This window comes from Ursus arctos, unplaced genomic scaffold (assembly GCF_023065955.2).
Source record: "Ursus arctos isolate Adak ecotype North America unplaced genomic scaffold, UrsArc2.0 scaffold_12, whole genome shotgun sequence".
NCBI classification, from domain to species: Eukaryota; Metazoa; Chordata; class Mammalia; order Carnivora; family Ursidae; genus Ursus; species Ursus arctos.
The window spans coordinates 28,085,206-28,097,575 of NW_026622786.1; positions in this window are offsets into that span (position 1 = coordinate 28,085,206).

Here is a 12,370-nt window from a genome sequence, read left to right on the forward strand (position 1 = left end):
AAAAAATAAAGTCTTAATTTTTTTTTAATGACTAACAAGAACAAAGAAGTTCAGGCCGTAAAGCAGCTGAGTAAACTCCCTGGACCAACCAGACCCACATGAGACAGGCCCCTGAGCTGCTCTGCCGGGCAGAGGAAGTTCCAACAGGCCCAAGGGGCCGGGAGAGCCTCAGAGCCCTTCTCTTCCCATCTGGAGGGGGGCAAGGAGTGGAGACCAGGGTATCTGAGTCTAATCTCCCCCTTTTGTATTAATGCTGGCAAAAAATACACCTAAGTAATTTGGCTAGTCTACTATAACTTACTTTATGATTTATTAATAATTAGGAGGAAAAATACCTCTGAACAAGATTTCTTACATTGCAAATTTTTTTTTTTTTTAATGAGTTCCTCTGATTTTTTTTAATGTGTTCCTCCGCTAAGGAAAAACAAGGAGTCCATTCCTTATTTAAGGTTCCTGTCTCTTCTGACAGTACTGCTGTTATCTTAAAAGTTTCTATTTCGTAAGAGAGAGTAAGTCAGGCACCTGGGTTGGTTAAGCATCTGTCTTCGGCTCAGGTCATGATCCCAGGGTCCTGGGATCAAGTCCCACATCGGGCTCCCTGCTCAGCAGGTTTTCTGCTTCTCCTTCTCCCTCTGCCCCTCCCCCCTGCTCAAGCACACGCACTCTCTCTCTCTCTCAAATGAATAAATAAAATCTTAAAAAAGAAAAAAAGAGAAAGAGAATGAGTCATGTCCAAACCTGGACATCTTGGTGTGGAATCTCTGCTTCCCTCAGTATCTGTTCGCCTTGAGAAGTTACCTTCTTAACCATAATCACGCTAGCCGTGTCCGTGTCCTCAGCCACAGGATGCTGGATATCATGTAGCAATTTGCACTGCGCCCTCAATCTGTTTGTGTTTTCCAGAAAGGATGAGGGCTGCTGGAGGCCTGCTGGGGGGAGGGGGCTTCCCTACCCCCACCCTCACGCAGCACTTGCAGGCTGGGGCTCAGCCGGATTGCCCACGAAGCACCTCTCCTCTGTTCTGACCCAGGGCAGACCTGCTCCCCCACCCCGCCCGTGGCTTCCTGCTGCCTCATTCTCGGTGAATTTGTCTAGGAAAGAAAGTTCATCGCTCAAACCCGTTTCTAAGTAGCATTTTAATCATGACGCTCTACTAAGGGGTTTTGCTCCTTTCGACGCCTGGAGACATCACTGAAGCGTGGGCCTTGTCTACAAGCTCAGCACAGTGTCACTGCTGTCATTGGCTAGAGCAACCAAGTCTACATTATAATTAATCCAGCAAGTGTTCTGGGATGAACGTGAAGGCTGGATGGATTTTCTGTTTGTTTGCTTCTCTGGTTGCCTGATGGAGTAGTTTCACAGGTGTGGGAGGGCAGGAACCGCTTCCGGGCTTGCCCTTCCTCCTCGGCATTAATCAGAAAATTTTATACCAAGGTTAATGCCTTGGGAAGCAGTGAAGTTAGCTGTGGAAGGAAGCTGAATTCATCCCTGGGCAGAATCGATAACACAAGAAAAAAGCAAAAAATAAAAATAAAAATAAATAAACAGAAGGGCATCCAAAACTGCCTGTCATTCACCAGGGGATGCAAATAAGGAAAAATTTTATTTAAAGCCATAAAATCTTTTTTTTTTTTTCTGTTTTTGAGTAAAGGTACTTTTCCTAGTTTTCAAAGTCTGAGTCATCGTTTTAATACACAAAAATTCAAGTTAGCCAGGTGAGATCGAAAAGATAAAATAGTTCCCCACGGAGAACCAATGACTCATTTCTCAGTCCCTGCAGCACTTTTTGCTCTTCCTGGGTCAGGGACCCAGCAGCGTGTCTCCTATCTTATAGCCTTCACCTCCCTAGGCCCCCTTGAGAGCAGGGGGAACATCTTGACCTTCCTAGTACCCCAAGCTGGCACACAGTGAGTGCTTGGGATGGGGTGCCAGCTGACTGGGTCATGGTTAAGGGTCCAAGCTCTGGAACTAAACAAGGGGGTTTGAGCCCCAGCTCTGCCCCATCCCAGTATGTGCTCCTAACCAAGTTACTTTAGCCTTGCCATGCCTCCCTTTTCTCAAGAGGGGAAATTATAGTACCTGTGTTCCAGGATTTTCATCAGAAGAAAATGAAAATCATCCTAGTACATGGTTACTGTGACTAAATCATGATGATCTAGACAGAAAAGTTCATCAATGCTAGTAAAACAATTTCTTATTTAGGAAGTGTTCAGGCAAAAGAAAACCTACTTTTCGGATGGCCCTTAGTGAAGATGGGAGTGTTTGGAGGTGGGTGTTGGGGAGAAACCACCAATTTGTCCAGTGTCATCAAGAAGGCTTTGAAGACTTGAGGTCTCGGGAGCTCTTAATTGAAGGAAGAATCCAGTGAGTTTACCCAGAAGAGTCTTCCAGACAAGTAGGAGAATCTTAGAAAATTGTTCTGTGCTGCACTCTCAAGTTCTCTTCCCCTGAAAGCTCTTCTCAGAACAGCAACTCCCCGCTGACCTTGGAAGAGACGGACACTGCCAAGCAGGTACAGAGCTTGTCATGCAATCAGCTGCCACCAAGCCTTCCTCTAGGGCATCACTCATCCAGTCCCCTATGGGTGATGTGCCCTACAGGTGTACCTGGTTAACTTATTTTGCTCCAAGAGTTGTGCATCCATTGTACACCAGCTGCATGTCTAAGACTGTGATAACCATAATATTGCATATGTCAGTGCTAAAATAAAACAAGCAGACCCACAAGTACACGGTCCTTAATATCTGAGTGATTGCCGGGGACAAAGAAATGGTGGGTCTGAATTTGCTCTCAAACTCCCACAACCAGTTTAGGTCTGGAACCATTGGATGCTTTGAACCAAATCAGTTTAGGAGGTATGTTCATAGACACTATAAACTATTATCCTTAGAAGAAGATAAATGTCCATTTAAAACTCTTTTAAAAATTGGTAATAGTAACTATTTGATACAACAAGCCTAGAGCAGCCATGAAAATAAGCTCTGGTACACGTGTCTGTCTCTAAGATAGCAAAACAAAGAATCTGAGATCTGGACCACTGATTCATTGTGCCCATGTTACAGCTAGGAAAATGAAAACCCTGAGAAATCAAATGGCTTGTGCACACACACACACACACACACACACGCACTCCACATAAACTTCTCCCTCTTAGTGAAAGGAGTAGGTGCCCCTTTTTCACGACCACTTTTGATTTTAAGACTTGGCTATTTCACATGGCCTTGAAACCCAGTGCACTTTGCTCTTGGATTAACTGAACTATTTGAACTAAAGGCTGAACTTGTTCTTAATCTTCTTTTTGAAATGCTGACTTAAAGAATTAGTGCCTTGCCCAACATGTCACAGGCACAGAAGGAAGCAAGGAGCACGCATGCTCCCTTCTTTAGCGCCACAAAGTTCCTAGTCAGAGATCCGGGACCAGATTTTCGTGGAGCCTAGGTCAGATCCAGCATACACGGTTAGAGACCAAAGCAGAGGCAGAGATAAGTGGAGGCTATCTGGAGAGGCACCAGATACCATCAGGAGAGAGCGTGGTGGCCTGAGCTGAGGCTCTGCTGCAGGAAGCCGCTCTCTGGGGTAATTCAGCATGGGCGCAACTCTCCGTGGGAGACCCTCAGAAAGGGCATCTTTCCCACACCTGGTGTTCTTGGTGCCCATCCCTGCCTGATGGTGTGATAACCATCCCTACCCCGCTGGGCTAAACAGCAACTGCAAACCAGAGTCTGTGAAGACTGCCTGGTAGCATTAGAGTCATATCGCCAGTTATAAGACAACCTTTCTGCCCCATGTAGAAAGAGGCACAGTGACTTCCTGGGGTATGGGACAAAGTGCTCACACACCCCGAAGTACGTCTTGGAGTGTTCCGAGGAGGCTGCAGGGAACCTGGGGTTCATGTCACATGGTCAGATCCAGACCCCTCTCTATTACAAAACACAGAGCTCTCCCTATCTTCCCGCAAAATTCCCCAACATCGCACACGCTGTCTCACTCAAATCCTCCCTGGTGTTTCTGTCTTGTGGACGCCCATAATCATTATTAGAACCTGACTGCCAAATGATACAAATGTGTCCAATGAGAAGGAGAAGAGTCCACAGTGATTTTTCCTGGGATCAGCTTCCATTATGGGTTCTCAGATACCATACAAATTTTTCCAAGATGCTTTAAAGGTGACATGGAAATGACCGCACAGGAAAGGCACAAAGCTAGTAGCTATTCAGCTAAGAAAGGCCCCAGTTACCCAGACACTGATGCCACCTGTCCTGCTTCCAGAGGCAGGCTCGCAGGTTAGCACGAGGCAACGTGCAGTAGGTTTGGGGAAGTGAGGGACCACAGAGGAGTCAGGTCAGTGGTGGAGACAGCCCCTGTATCCCGTAGGAGGGAGCGTAACTGCCCGAGCATCCCTTCTGGGCTCCCAAGGATCATCGTACACACAGAGCAGTGGAAAGGTAAGTGATTCTCTGACAAGTCCTGTCTTGAGCTTGGACATGTGTATCACGATGACAAATAGGATGTGAATTCACACGTGAGAAAGGCATGTGGAAAGTTGATAGATCAGTGGAAGTGATTCTAGATTAAACTAGCCCATCAGTTTAATTGTGGCATAAGCAAGAAGTGAGTCAGAAGGGCTCTTCTACCCTAAACTCTAGTTTATTCATTGTAATCATGTCCCTTATTTCTTAATGAAAAACAGAAATGCAGAGGAGCATTTGTTTCATGTCGGGGGGAAATAAGGCATTTTTAGGCTAGGGTCTCCTTTTTTTTTTCTGCTCTGGAAAGAAAAAAAAATGTGGTTGTCAAAAAACATTAAGAACTAAATGAGTTGGAAACAAAGCAAAAGAAGGAGCCCTTTCTTCTCAACTAAGGGCTGGTTTGGGCTCGGCTTTCTATTGGAAATTCCCCTTGTTTCAAAGCCAGGAACCCCAGAGAGGGCCAGGTTCACAAGGCAGCAAATACTGGGGGGAGAAAGGGGGGCTTAATTCCGTGCAATGGGAAATGTGCACACCTTAATTCTACCACTGTGAGAGGTGGCATGGTGGTATGGTGGTTGTGGAGGTGCGTGCTGGAGCTAACTGCCTGTGTTCAAATCCCAGCTCTGCTACCTCCCAGCTGTGCAATGCTGGGTGAGGGAATTAACCTCTCTGTGCTCTGGGTTAACTCATGTGCATCAAATTCTACCTACCTCTCACAGGATTGTGGTGAGGATTAACTAAGTTAATACCTAGAGGATGCTAAACTAGTATGTTCTGGTTATTTTTACCGGCTGCAAATAATAGAAGCAGACAGCTCCTGAAAGCTGTTGAACGCTTCCTAATGATCATTCACTTTTCCACTGGCAGCGTGACATCAGCTAAGAAGAAATAAAAGGCTAAATGTAGAGAGAACATGTTATTTTGTAAATTTCCTGGATTCTCAGAAAATGGCCTCATGTCAGGGCTATGTATAGTTTGTTCTTCCCTCATTTGGCAAATATCTGACAGTAGCATCTAAGCATTAGAGGTACTGGCCTTCAGTGCAGGACCAAGGCAGACACAGTCCCGCCCACATGATGCTTAGACTAGAGCAGAAGACAATGACCTCACGATTCACTTCAATACGGGGCAATGACTGTGGTAGGAAGATAAGTATGGGATTCTGGCCACTGACCAGGTGAAAGGCTACACCCCCAGATACCCAGCACAAGTCAAGTACCCAGTAGGTGCTCCATAAATGTTCCTGGGATTTAATGGACACAGCACGTACCGTGCTTTATTGTTTGTCTCGTGTTACCCTTCATCTCATAATCGTCAGAGCAAAGATACATCTCCTATATTTTTGTGTCCCCAACACCTAACCTCATGCCTCACTCATTGAGTGGGGGCAGGGGGACTGCAACAAATGCTTGCAGAATTGATCTGAATGACTGAGCAAACCTAGGGTATCTCTCCCCTAGTCTCAGTCCTAGGCCCACTGGTAGCTCCTGTTTCTGTCTGACTGCTAACTTTCTCAATGTGCTCCTTCCAGGAGCAGACCCACTCCCCAGCCCCAGGAGCAGACACGTGGCCAGGCCAGGTATTCCTCCGGCAATGGTGACTGGCCAAAGGGTGGGCAAGTGCCCCAAATAGGGATAGTCAAAGTCCTTCCCTGGCCTGACGGCTGGACCTTGGTGTGATGGAGCTGAGAGAATGTCACTCTGTGCTGTTGGCAGTAACCACGCCCTACCACACAGGGTCCACGTGCAGGCACAAATGGAGACCAGCTTCGATGAGACATGGGAGAAAGAGCAGGCAAGGGAAGAGAGAGCCAGACTCAGAGGCCCTGGTTTCTGTAGTGCTTCCACTACGAGCTTCCCAGACTCGTCAACTTACCCATGCCCCTCGGATCGGAGCCAGGCTGAGCAGCTTGCTGGTGCCTAGACGGATTTGCAGTCGCTATTAACCCTCCTTTGGAGACCTTGTCTACTTTTACATCTTCGACCAAACCTCTAGGCATATGTCTTCCAGTTTCTAGCTCTAGCCTCAATCTAGCCTTAATTCGCAAGCCCTGGTGCCCCGTTTCCAACTCTTTGTGCTGGACATTTTCCTTAGTGGTCCACTGCCCCCTCACCCTCAACATGTGTAAAATTAACAGTTTCTGAGCTGCCAACCTTCTCTTCCAGGCTCTACGCTGACCTGAGCTGCCACCTTTCCCTGCCACAAGACCTTACCCCTCTGTCTCCTTCCTGCCCCCAGCCACAGTAACTGAGTCCCACAGCTGCTTCCTTCATGCTGTTCCCTGCAGCTGTCCTTCCTTTCTATTCCTCGGCTGCCATGCGGGTTAGGGGCCTAGCTTCCTGCTGCACCCCCTGACTCAATTCTGACAAACCATGACCAGAAGAGTGAGTTTCCTAAGGTACCATCTACTGAATCATGTCCAGCCTTGGTGGAGCCCACAGAGCTGCCCATGAGCTAACATTCTAGCTTCCAACAACACTTGCGCCTGCAGGATCCCTAAACCCAGGATGTGTGGTCCCTGCTCTGCTCACACAGGCCTCAGCCCTTGGCTCGTCCTTTCTCCCGTCAGCCATTCCCCCTGTGGTCCAGCTCAGACAGTGCTTTCCCCCGGGGAACCTTTTCTCATCACCCCAGTGAAAAGTAAATTCTCTCTTTGGAGGTCCCAAATCCCTTCTCTCTCTTTAAAAAAAGCTTTATGGATGTGGAGAACACGCTGCATGCCGGGCACTGGGGATATTAGTAAAGATAAAGCAGCCCCTGCTGGCACAGAACACTCCATCTACTAGTGAGAGGCATGGCAACACGTCCCACTTCACTTATCCCGCCTTCTCCTGGAAGCTTACATGTTTGCCTTGGCTCTCTGACCAGCTTGCAAGATATTTTAGCAAAAGGACGCGTTAAGACAGTTCCTGGTACAGTGCCCTACACATGGCAATTGCTCGGTGAGTAACCTGTAGAAGGCACGACCGTGGTTGACAAATCCCTAAAGGAGATGTAAGACAAGTACTGTTCTTAAAATTGAGACCCATTCAATTTGGTCATTCTAACAGCTGTCCATGAAGTTTGCCAAATTCTGAAAACCCAGTCCCTGTCACAGTGCCACAAGCTCCCTCTATAGCATACGTCCTGTCGCGCTCCTCTGTCAGGGAATAGGAGGCCTGTCGTGGTCAGTTTGTAGCTGATTTAGACCCGTGAGTTGCTGCCATACAGAAACAAGGGGTAGTGGTTTAGGGTGGCGATCACCACTAGCCAGACATTACAAAAACGCCTCTGGTGCGGACACAACTTCGCTTATTCAGCGATGACTTCCCAGCGGCAAGCTCTGTTTGAAAGAGGCGTCGGTGCCACAGGATGGAACACCGGCCATTAAAAGCAGCAGGTGGTAGGACGGGTTACAGGCTGAGATGTTAGAGCATCTGTGAACCGTGCTGGTTTATAGAATGTCAACAAGTGAATTCTCTAAAAAAGAATAAAGCCTCCAGGTGCAAGTACTTTTAAACTAGTTATTTCACTAACTTTTGTTTTTATTTAACTCTTCATCTGAGGCATCCCACACTTAGCTATCTTTTGCCTTTTTCTAGAGTTGTCTTTCTACACTGGGATTCGTTTGTTTTCCATGTGCTAAACTTTGAAAATTCACCCATACTTTCAAACTGATAACGTGTATGTATCTCAAGCCTAATTTTCTGAGTTGAAGATACCTGTTTGATGGCCTGACCATGACACGTCTAACCTTGTTTTTTGGGTTTCATTTTTTTGTTTTTGTTTTTGCTTTTTTTGGCATGGAAGAACATTTTTTAATAAATAACACTGTTTCATATCCAATCCAAAATGCTGACAGGAAATCATTCAAACAATTAAAATCAGGACGGTAAGTAGGAATGCTGATATATTTAATAGGAAAGGGACTCCTTGTTTTATTCTGCATACCAAAGTCTAGAGAGAACTCAGCATCAAGTAGATAATTCAAGTATTTACTGAATGAATGGGTTTCTGTTCATCAAGTGAGTGTATATGTCAAGTATAAGGAGCTATAGAAATTGGGGATTAAGGGATGCTTACATAAAATGATACCATATTAAAACTTTAAAATTATACGTGTTATATTCATAAGATCATACATTAAAAGTTTTCATTTTAAATGACTTTTTGTTACTAAAACAATATCCACAACTTACATTTATGATTTACCTATTTTGTCAACATTGTATGTACAGAATAGGAATAATATTTGCTGCCCATCAAAATGGAAGTGAACAAACTGTTTAATAAGCCTTAGGTTTATAAAGAGAGTTTTGTGCTGAAAATACTAATCCTGTCTAAGGTTTGAAATGGAAGCTTTTTCTCTAAAATTTTGCTTTGTAAAATACCAGTGCTTTGTGATAACTTATTTGGTAAACTTCCTGTAAACTATTTTAGACACCTAATAGAAGTAATTTTGAATGATGAAGATAATAGATTTCATTGTACAGGCTTTCCACTATTTAATTTCGGTCTAAATGTTAACTGTTGGACTAGTACATAATTATTTTCATAAAATGCACAATCATGACTGCCAATTTTTCCATGACTAACTATACCCTGCCAGATGGTTTTTAAGTTCTGCTAAGTCATATTTTCTTTTTCCAGAACTCTGTGTTCCCACTCCTAAGTCCCGCTGGCCTTTTTTCATAGTTTGCCTTTTACCTGAATTTGGGGTAAAATGAATTCACTGCTCTTTTTACCATTTTTATATGAATATAATAGTTTTATGTAAATTACTCTCAAGTTCACCTATGCTAAAACTTAACCTAACCCCTTCCTAGGGAGATATATACATTTTGTACAATTCATTCTAAAAAGTCAGGAAGTCTTTCCATGCAAGAACAGCCTCATCATATGACTGCAAATCTTCTGAATCACCCTAGAATCCAGGCTGTTAGAAAAATGCTAACCAGTTCCCAAACTTCCACATTTGTTTCCTGCTGTTTGGCTACCTCTCCTCCTGCTTACATTTTCTGGCTGTAGCAAGAATCATTAATCACTACTTAGACAGCTGGAGCTTGCTCTCAAGTAATACCATGCAACCCACGATGGATTTGCATTTTCTTACCAATCTGAGCATTATGGAACACTCACTGCCCAGCATTAGACAGAAAACTTTCAATGACAAATTTCGCCTCCTGAATGCCGATTAAAATATTTGGCTGCAGGCACAGTTCCCAAAAAAGTGTTCATTGATGTAGATGTATCAAAAGCCTACCATGTGCTCGTCATTGTGCAAAGGGTAGAGAGATGTAAAGAAAAAGAATCCAGTCCTTGTTGCCCCTAGGAGCTCTACGTGGGAAGAAAGAGACAAACACACAGTTGAAATCAAATGAAGTACTGGATGAAACCAAGTCAGTGCAGTTAGTGGGGGTACCGAGGAAGGGCTGCAAAGCCACCCAGTTATTTCCAGGCTCCTCATCAACCACAGTGCATCACTGCTTATGCAAAAGCAATGGGACATCTCCTACGTGGCTCCGTGCTTGCATGCCTCAAGGAATAACCATCGGGATATTTCCTCTGGAGAACAGTGCGTTCCCCAAACTGCAAGCATTTTCTACGCCTACTGCAGAGCATTGCTGAGTGCCTATGGATGAGTAAATTAATCAAGTAAGCCTGGGTTTATGACCCAATCTTACTTCCATGTATTGGGAGTAGAAGAAAGCATGGTTGTGGAAAGAAAGTCTCTGAGGTCAGAAGACCAGATCCGCATTGTGAGGCTGGCCGTAGGCTCCTCATCCCCAGAAGGATATCTGTGAGGTCCCCTCCAGCCCTCTGATACTGTAAGATCTAATCATAAAGGGACTGGTCAGGCCAGCCTGGTTATCGTTATAGTTTAGGAATGTTTCACACTTCTCAGAATCTTCAAGATACGTCATGTAAGAGGGAGCCTTTAGTAACCACTAAGCTCAAGTTAGCAAAGGAGATTAAAAAAAAGAAGAAAAAAAGGAAGAGTGGGGAACAATTTTAACAATCAATTTGTTTCTGTGTGATAAATATCAACAGTAAAACTTTAGGAATGTATTCTTAACAGTGCCAAGCAGCAGTGATCTAGAAATCGTCTGGCCACAGTCTGATTGACGGTGATATCACAGAGATATTATTTACTATAGCCAGTCTGCTTCCTCTTTTTCTTGAAAATGGTAACAATTTTTTTAGCATTTTTCAAACTCTGAAGAATGTAATTCTATATTTACTCAAAAATCTCTGTAGAAACCCAACGAATTCCTCTCTTCCCTGATGATTTTAGTAAATATGCAAAATAATATCTAATTTATCAAACTTTAAGGCACTTAAGGCACTTTATAACATTAAAATATTTTTCTTGCCTAATTGCTGATCTTGACATCACTTAAAAGCCCTTTATGATTTCAGGACAGTCAGTGGCTCCAAATGGAACTAATTACTCTGTAGACAAAGCAAGAACTCCCTGCGTCTTGGAAAGCAAATGTAACACTTTCTTCCAAGTACCTTCAACTCCAGTGCAAAGCATCACATCCCAGACTGGGCTAAAGATCTGAGGGGAAAAAAAACTCAGGCCCAGAGACTACAAAGAAGAGGCTTGCATGGTCTCATTTTGCAAATAGAATTCTGTGGGTTTTAGAGCTGGAAGAGAGCTCAAAGAGGACACCAGCAAGTGCAGCTTTCAGCTTCCAGGAAAGATGGACAAGAGCTAACCCTGGGTGTGCTATTTCCGTTCAGGCACAGGGAGAAAAATATTTTGCAGGGTTTTATTTCTTTTAAAATGAGTACATTGCTATGGCTCAACAGGCTATATGGAAATGTGTCTGCAGTATGTACTAAAAGGCAAGGCTGACTTCCCTAGGAAAAAAGTGGGAGACTCTACTCTCTAAAACTCCTCCAGTCTGTCGTGGAGGCAACTACAGAGTAATAATAACGGAATGACGGCAGGTACTTTGACAAGACCTTGTACAATGCCTCTTAGAATAAGAGTTAACATCCTTTTGCCTGACAATTTTACAGGAAAGCCCAGAAGAGGAAGCCAGAAATACATTCCAAAAAACCCAGTGCTTAAGATTAGGAAAAAAAAAAAGTCTGATAATGTTTTTTAATTTCATTTTTGGTTTCTCTACACTTAGGCGGAACTAACTCAGTCCCACGAATGTCTTCTTCAGTGTGAGAACCATCCTTTCTGGAACCACAGGGCTGCAGATGTCATGCTGGAAGTCTCCCAAGGGCAAACCGCCAGACTGGGGCAGCTCTTCCTCAGTCACTACCGCGAGCTGGGCTGGGCTGGGCTGAACCTGGGCTGACTGACCTCCGGACCTGCCGGCAGACACCTGCATTCGCACCACCTTTCTAGGACGCGGCCCACGCTAAGGTCCGGGTGAGGTGGGAAGGCCAGGTGCCATTGCCTTTGGCGCCGAGGACGACCCGCAGGTGGGAGAGAGCCATGAGACGCTACTTCGCGGCAGATTCCGAGGCTCGGCCCCGCGTGGTCGCAGCGCCGGGGCAATGCTCTCCCGGCCCCCGCTAGCCCGGAGCCGCTACGTGCAGTTAACTTGCACGCGTTGCCGCTCCCTCCGGCCGGGACAGCACCCTAACCGAACGGTAGGGGAGAATCCTTGCCTCCACCTCGAGAATTCCTTCCAAAGCGTCCCCACTTTCTTCCCCACAGACCTGCCCACTCAGGCTGGACGTCGGGGTCGCCGGCCTCGGTGGCCCGGGAGGCCGAAGATTCGGTTCCCCGCCGCACCTGGAACCGCCGGGGCCGAAGGGAAGCATCGCGCTCGACGGCGCGGTTGAATCACGGGTGAATCACCCAGCGGAGTTTCCTCCCCGGAGGAGGCGGGACAGGGGTGGGGACTGGCCGGCGGCCGCCCACCGCGACAGCCAGTGACCGGACCGGGGGCGGG